Source organism: Manis javanica, unplaced genomic scaffold (assembly GCF_040802235.1).
Source record: "Manis javanica isolate MJ-LG unplaced genomic scaffold, MJ_LKY HiC_scaffold_24, whole genome shotgun sequence".
Lineage (NCBI taxonomy): Eukaryota > Metazoa > Chordata > Mammalia > Pholidota > Manidae > Manis > Manis javanica.
The window spans coordinates 2,514,829-2,522,425 of record NW_027332170.1 but is presented as its reverse complement, the minus strand read 5'-3'; the positions used below and the strand labels follow the sequence as shown (position 1 = coordinate 2,522,425).

General features: G+C 36.7%; 1 long non-coding RNA gene across 1 annotated transcript; it reads left to right on the top strand.

The window, feature by feature from the left end:
* Positions 1-277: 277 nt before the first annotated feature.
* LOC140847603 (uncharacterized) lies at positions 278-3,706 on the top strand. Its single transcript, XR_012127640.1, has 3 exons — positions 278-338; positions 2,924-3,030; positions 3,592-3,706. It is a non-coding gene; the product is annotated as an uncharacterized lncRNA (long non-coding RNA).
* Positions 3,707-7,597: the final 3,891 nt, after the last annotated feature.

Here is a 7,597-nt window from a genome sequence, read left to right as displayed (position 1 = left end):
AGAGGCCTGGCCTTCCCTTCGCCTCTTGTTTTCCAGGTGGAGACTCGATACACCTGAAGCTCCACTCCCAGGCCATTTAAATCGCTAACTACTTACACTCGGGATGTCAACGATCAAAACCATTTCTTCTCGTTTGTCTGCAGCATAAGCGTCTCTCAACGTGGCTCTAGTTCGGTCCCTCCGCCCTCCGGCTGCAGAGCTACGCTTGCAATCGCGGTTGCCCCGTGACGGTCATAATGGTAATTGCGGACGCCGACTTCTCGGGGAGGCAGAGGCGGTGTCGCGCTGCGAGACCGCGAGACCGCAGGGTAGTCACCGTGGCCTCCGAGGGTGCGGAGGTAAGTCCGTCGTGGCCCAAGAGCTAAGACTCCAGCTTACTGCTAGCCCCTCAGCCGTCATCTCAAGGGTGAAGTGTTCTCACCGTGAGCTCCCCTAGGGCACGGGATTCTCGTGTTGGTTTTGTGGCTGCTGCTAGTGCGTGAAGGGTCAGGTTCCTCCCTGCTTGTCCCTGTTTCGGCCGTCCTTGGTTTGGGCTCACCAGTGACGTTTCCCTCCGTCCTGTACGAGCTTATGGGTTCGTCAGGCTCTCTCCTTACTGTGGCTTTCCGTCTGTTTCTTGCTTCATTTTATCGGAGATGACTCTCTCTGCGACTCGTGTAACCGCCCCCCACCCCACCCCGCCCCCCGTACTTGGATTTTCCTGCTCAAATGGACTTTTCTTTCACAGATGTTTCTTCTCTCAATATTTTTCCTTCCGATCTCTGCATCACAGTTCCTCTCTTGTTTATCACCTTTTCGTTTTCAATGTCTTCGTCCCTGCTCATGGGCTTTGAATCTCTGAATTTTTTGAATCTATTTTTTCACTTTCTCTGTGCTTATTTTTCCATCTTCTCTCCTATCTTCTTGCTGTTTTTATATCCCACTATCCCTCTGTTCTTTCTCTTAAAATCGGATACTCTTGGAATATATCTGTATGAACTTGTCCTCCCCAGTTGCAGAGTTTTGTTCACACTTGCCCCCTTATCATTCGAGTTCTCAAAGGATAGAAGTACTTTGGCGCTGTGTTTCTGTGACTGTCAGACTTTGTGTACTGGTCCTGCCCTCTTTTTCTCCCCCATCTCTCTGTCTTACGCAGTCTGTCCCTTGTTTTCCTCCTTTGCAATCCCTGTGATTTCCTTTGTACAGTGGAGCTTCATTTTGTGCCTGTTTCTCGCTCTTTCCTGTGCTGCAATTATTTCCTTTTTTTTTCTCCTTCTGAGCCTTTTCTCTTCTCATTATCTTTGTCTCTGGTATTTTCTGTTTCTTGATGGATGCCTTTAAGTGTCTTTTTGGTTTTCCACTTTACCCTGTAGGTTTGATTCCCTCTAATGTTGCCTCCTCTGTCCTTGAACCTGAGTTTTAAACATTTTATTCTTTTATGGTGGTTTAATTCTGCTGTCTCTCTGCATGAGGAATATTTTGCTTTACTTCCTCTTGTTTCCACTGCTGTTTAGTGTTTGCTTACCATCTCCTCCCTCTTCATGTTATGATTAAAAACACTTTTTAACTAACTTTACTATTTTTCACCGTGCTATAAAGACCCACTTCTTGTTTTCTTATTCTTTTTCCCTTGCTCTTGATTATCTTCCTCCTTTTGTTTTTAATTTTAAAACTTCACACATGTTTTCCTGTCTTCAGAATATTTCCCTCTCCTGATCTAGCCCCTAGGGCTGCCTTGTCCGTTACTCTGAACGTTAGATCTACTTGCTGATGTTTTTCCCCCCATCCCCTCCGACTATTAAAAGAATAAGAGATGGTACATAGCAGTAAGGGTTGGGAGCAGCATTGGATGCCTTTCCTGCTCATCTTTGGGCTCCTTATCCTCCTCCTTTCTTATATTATAGAATTTTGTTTTGTTATTTGGTATGTTTAATGGACAATTACTTAAAGGACATTATCGTTAATAGACTCCCCGTACTATAAATTGCCCTCCACTTCCCCAACTTCAATCACTGTCCATGAGTGTAGTAAGATGCTGTAGAATCATTACTTGTCTTGTCTGTATATACTGCCTTTCCTGTGTCCCCCCACCTACTACATTGTGTGTGTGAATCGTTTTGCCTCTTTCCCCCCTTTATTCCACCCTTCCCACACATCTTCCCCAGTCCCTCTCCCACTGGTAATTCTCAGTCCATTCTTGGGTTCTCTGAGTCTTCTACTGTTTTGCTCCTTCAGTTTTTTCTTTGTTCTTGTACTCCACAGATGTCTGAAATCATTGGATGCTTGTCTTTCTCTTCTTGGCTCATCTCACTGACCATAATACCCTCTAGCTCCATCCATGTTGTTGCCAATGGTGGGATTTGTTTTCATCTTATGGCTGAATAATTCTCCATAGTGTATATGTACCACATCTTCTTTATCCATTCATATACTGATGGACACTTAGGTTGCTTCCATTTCTTGGCTATTGTAAATAGTGCTGTGATAAACATAGGGGTGCCTATGTCTTTTTCAAACCGGTCTTCTTCATTCTTAGGGTAAATTCCTAGGAGTGTAATTCCTGGGTCAAATGATATTCCTATTTTGAGTTTTTGAGGAACCTCCATACTGCTTTCCACAATGGTTGAACTAGTTTACATTCCCACCAGCAGTGTAGGAGGGTTCCCATTTCCACATCCTTGCCAATATTTGTTGTTTGTCTTTGGTATGTTGGCCATCTTAACTGCTGTGAGGTGATATCTCATTGTGGTTTTAATTTGCATTTCATCTTCCTCCTTTTAATGTAAATTTAAGTCTTCTTCTTGACAAATTAGGAATGGGATTTTCTTGGATTTCATATGGCCTTATATGAAAATGGCTGAAGAAGACTCAACATCATCGTCATGTGCTCCTACCTCTGTGGAAGAAGAGCAATTAAAATAAAGAAATTTGATTATTTTCTCAGTGGATACAGATGCCTTGACTGCAACCACTAGGACTCTGTCCGGCTTGTCCAGGACCAAGTCTGGCTCTGACTCTGTCAAGATGTTGTTAAAAAATAAAACTTTAAAGGTAATGTAATAATATTTAATGATTTTAGTTTGTCTCCCTATCACTGCTTTTAAATTTTAAAGTGTAAATGTAATTAGTAGTTTTTGAGGTGCCATGATTTTTAGAAGATTTAGAAACATTGACTTTAGACTCTGATCATCTGAATCCTAGTCAGGATACAAACATAGGGTAAACTGTGACCTTTGGAAAATAACTTAATTCTTCAGATCTTTGTTTCTTTGTAAAAAATAACACAAATGTATTGGGTTTTGACAATGCCATTCTAGATTGACACACCATTACAGATTCTGTCTTCTTAGTGAAATATCTGCATTATTACTGACAAATGGTCTGCCCCTGTTAATATAAAGAGAAAATTTTAGATTTTTACAAGTTTATAGAAAACGGGTAAAATCATGCAACTAGCACAGTGAATTAAGATAAAAGATTGATTAATAAGAGTGCTATGACGTAGTGGTTCATCTTCATTCTTATAAGTTCATCATAGCTGCATGACAATGTTACATTTTATAAACATTGACATTGTCTTCCAAATCATTTGTTTCATGAAATTTTTGCCAGATAAACTCCTGATGCTGGAAAAGCACACTGAAGAAACATGGCAATAATTAAAGGAGGCTATAAAAGATATCCAGCACAACGCGTCCATTAAATAATACTTGGAAGAGCTCTGCCAAGTGTGTATTACTTTGTATACAACTATTTATTAATTATAATGGAGCCAAGATTTATGGAATTAATTGAAAATTTGTTTTGAATCTCGTTGATCTGTTTTATAATCATGCATACTATTCACAGAATCCATCATTGATTATAGTCATGCAATCCATTACATGTTTTTCTCCAAGTTTTTGTATGATTTATTTAGTTACATTTAAGCTTTGTACACAATTGTATTCTTAAGTGTATTTTCTCCTACTAATTTCACTCAGTTTATTATGTTCTTGTGCATTTTTTTCTGGTATTAAAGAGTGTGTTCTAGCCTATTTATTAAAATCAGAGAGGAATATACTGAATCACAAATGAGCTTCAAGTATAATTTAATCATTGAATTGCCTAATTGTTTTGTAATTTCTTTATAGTCCATCTTTTTCCTCCATTCTAACTTTGAAATACCCTCAAGTAAGTGTTCCTTAATACAGTTAAATATGAGAGCTACTATTCAGGAGCAAAGTTATACATTAGATTACCCTTTTATAATAACGCAGTTAGTATTGCATTTGCTTCCTTTTGTTATTATCATTTATCCATTCTGTATAGTATATGAACTCTACAAATCATAAGCCATTAAGATAGTTTTCTGCTTTTCTTTTCATTTCCTCTCTCTTTGTTCAATCTAATGCTTTACACATACTTGCAACCTCGATCACTTTTTCTTTGTTATTATTATTTATTATAAAATTTGTAACACTGACAATCAATTCTTTTGGATAAATACTTTCATTCCATACTACATTCCTTCACTGACACTGATGTATTGATATATTGATATGTGTTCCTTTTACGAGTCTCCCATGTATCAGCCACCCTATTAAATCACTTGATAGGCTTGTTGAAACCATTTGGCAAGTAATTTCAACTTACTGAGTCTGAGATTTTTCATTTCTAAAGTGCTAATAATAAAAGTATATTTTTATGCTATGGTGTAATTTTAGAAGGATAAAATGATATGTGATTTACATAAGGATTTGGAATAGTGTCTGATAGTAAGTGCTAAACTGAAGCAATCATTCTTTCTCTTCTAGTACTTCCTTCTTCATATATGTGGAATAGTTTCAGTTACATGCCTTAAGTTTAAAGATAAAATCAGAATATTATTCCATTAGATCCACGTGTCTATTTATTTCTAAGCAGAAGGTTGCATGTTTACCTTGTATACTGAAGCATTTTTACATACTCCCTTGAATATACAGTTTTTGAAGCATGTATCTTGCCTGATCCTTTTCTGTTGTGGGGAAATGCACATCAAATAGTGTTATTGTAGGTTTACATTCAGTGACATCCAGTGCATTCATAATATACAACCAGTAGTACTATCTAGTTTTAGGGTTCTTTTCATGACGTCACTAGGAAACCTCACCCCCACTAAGGATTTCTCTCCATTGATTTTTGAATCTAGCCCTTGATGTTTGTTAATCACCTTTCCGTATCTATTGATTTACCCAATCTGAATTTTCCATGTAATTGGAATCACTTTTTGTGCATCACTTTTTGTGAATGGCATAATATTTTCAAGATTCATTCATGTTATTAACACTTTTCAGTACTTCATTCCTTTTCATGAATAAATAATATTTCATTGATGATTACCACATTTTATTTACACATTCATTAGTTAATCGATATTTGGGTTGTTCATTATGAATAATGGTGGAGTGAGTATTTGTGTACCTTTCTGTTGGACACCTGCTTTTGTTTATTTGGGCTTATGCCAAAAGTGGAGGTACTGAGTTATGTGATAATACTATATTAAAATTTTTGGAGAACTGCCTAATAGTTTTCTGTAGTGGCTGTGTCATATTATTTTCCTGTACAAGGCAATTTATGAGGATTCAGTTTTTCCCCGTCCACAACATGTTATTTCCCATTTTTTAATTTGAGACTTTGTAGTGGTTCTGTTTAGATTTACATTGTCTGAATGACAATTGTTGTAAAGCGTCTTTCCATGAGCTTCTTGGCCTTTTGTGTATCTCTGTGAAAAGGGTTTATGCCTATCCTTTGTCCGTTTTAATTGATTTGTTTTTCTTGTGTTAAATTGGATAAGTTATTTTTTATACTATGGACAGTGAACTTTTACATATGTGATTTGAAAATATATTCTCCCACATACAAAAGTTTATATTAAAAATTAACATGACAAAAAGTTATCTGAAAATAATCAATTTAGTAAGAATTAGTATATTTACAGTGCTGTGCTTTGTAAAGTGTGCACTGCCTTTATCAAGTTGTTTTTATCACTTAAGGGGAAATCCTTTCCCACACTGAACAGTTACTTCCCATTTACTACTCCTTAAATCCCTGACCAGCACTAACTTGCTTTTCTTCTTTTAAAGAGTAACTTGTTCTGGATATTTCACATGAATAATATTAAATAGTATGTTATTCTTGTGCTCATTTTCTTTCAGTTAGCATTGTTTTTAAGATCTGTCTATGTTAGAATATGTCTTTGAACTTGTGCTTTTTTATGGCTGAAGGGTTTTTTACTAAATGGCTATATCACAGCTTGATTTCTGTGCATCCCTTGATTGGCATTAGCTTAATAAGTTAATTGTTTAATTTACAGAGAAACTTCACATTGTTTTCCTCAGTGTGGCACCATTTTACATTGCTGTAGTAAGGATGTAAAGGTTGTCTTTTCTGTACACGCTTGCTAACACTTTTGGGGTTATGGCTGTAACTATCATAATGACTGTGAAGTGATACCTCCCCATGATTTTGATTTTAATTTCCCAAAGGGCTGATGTTAATGAGCATGTTTACATATCCCTGTTGAAATATCTGTAATTTCTCATAAGAACCGTCTCGTCTTTTTCCTATTTCATTATTTAATGTGATGTTATTCATGTAACACAACTGATGCAACAACAATTCTTAAAGGTGCAATTTATGATGTTGTGCAGCCATCATTTCTGTTAAGTTTCAAACATTTTTCTCTTCCAAACTGAAATCCTGTCTCTATCAAGCAACCACTCCCTCTTCCACCATACCGCAGCATTTAGCCAACATTCACCTGCCTTTTCTCCTTATGGCTTTACCTGTTGTGAACATTTCATAAAACAGAATCATAGATATATCGTCTCTTGTTCTGAATATTCAATGAAACAGAATTATACAATATACTGTCTCTTGTGGTAGTTTTCTTTGACTTAGCATAATGTTTTCAAGATTCATCCTGGTGACAGCATGCATTAAAACTTCGTTGTGGAATTATATTCTACTCTATTATGTGCTGTATTTTATTTATTCACTTGTTATTTAATGAACACAGTTTACCCACTTCCAGCCTACTGTAACTAATACTGTCGTGAGTATTATTGTACACGTATCTCAGTCTGTTTTCAGTTATTTTATGTATTACGCTAGGTGTAGAATGGCGGGTTGGGTGGTGGTGCTTAACTTTAGAGGAGCTGCCAGACTATGTCCCACAAAGGCTGCACTATTTTATATTTCCTTACGTGTAGTATATGAAGGTTCTGTTATTTCTTTTTGGTCAACAATTGGTACTCTCCATTTCAAAAAAATATTTCCACCCTACTAGATGTGAAGTGATGTTCACTGAGGTTTACATTTCTCTAGTGGCTGATTTCATTAATAGTCTTTTTTCTCAGGTGCTTATTGGTCATTTGTATCTCTTGGAAAATATCTGTCTAAATCCTTTGCTGATTTTTAAATGGATTGTCTTTCGGTTTGAAGTACACAAATTCCATATATATGTTGGATATAATAATCTTAACAATGTGAGTTTCACGTGTTTTCCACTCTGTGGGTTGACATTTCACTTTTTGATAGTGTCCGTTGATTGGCACAAGAGTTTTCAGTTTTCCTGGAGTACAGTTTCTCTGTTTTT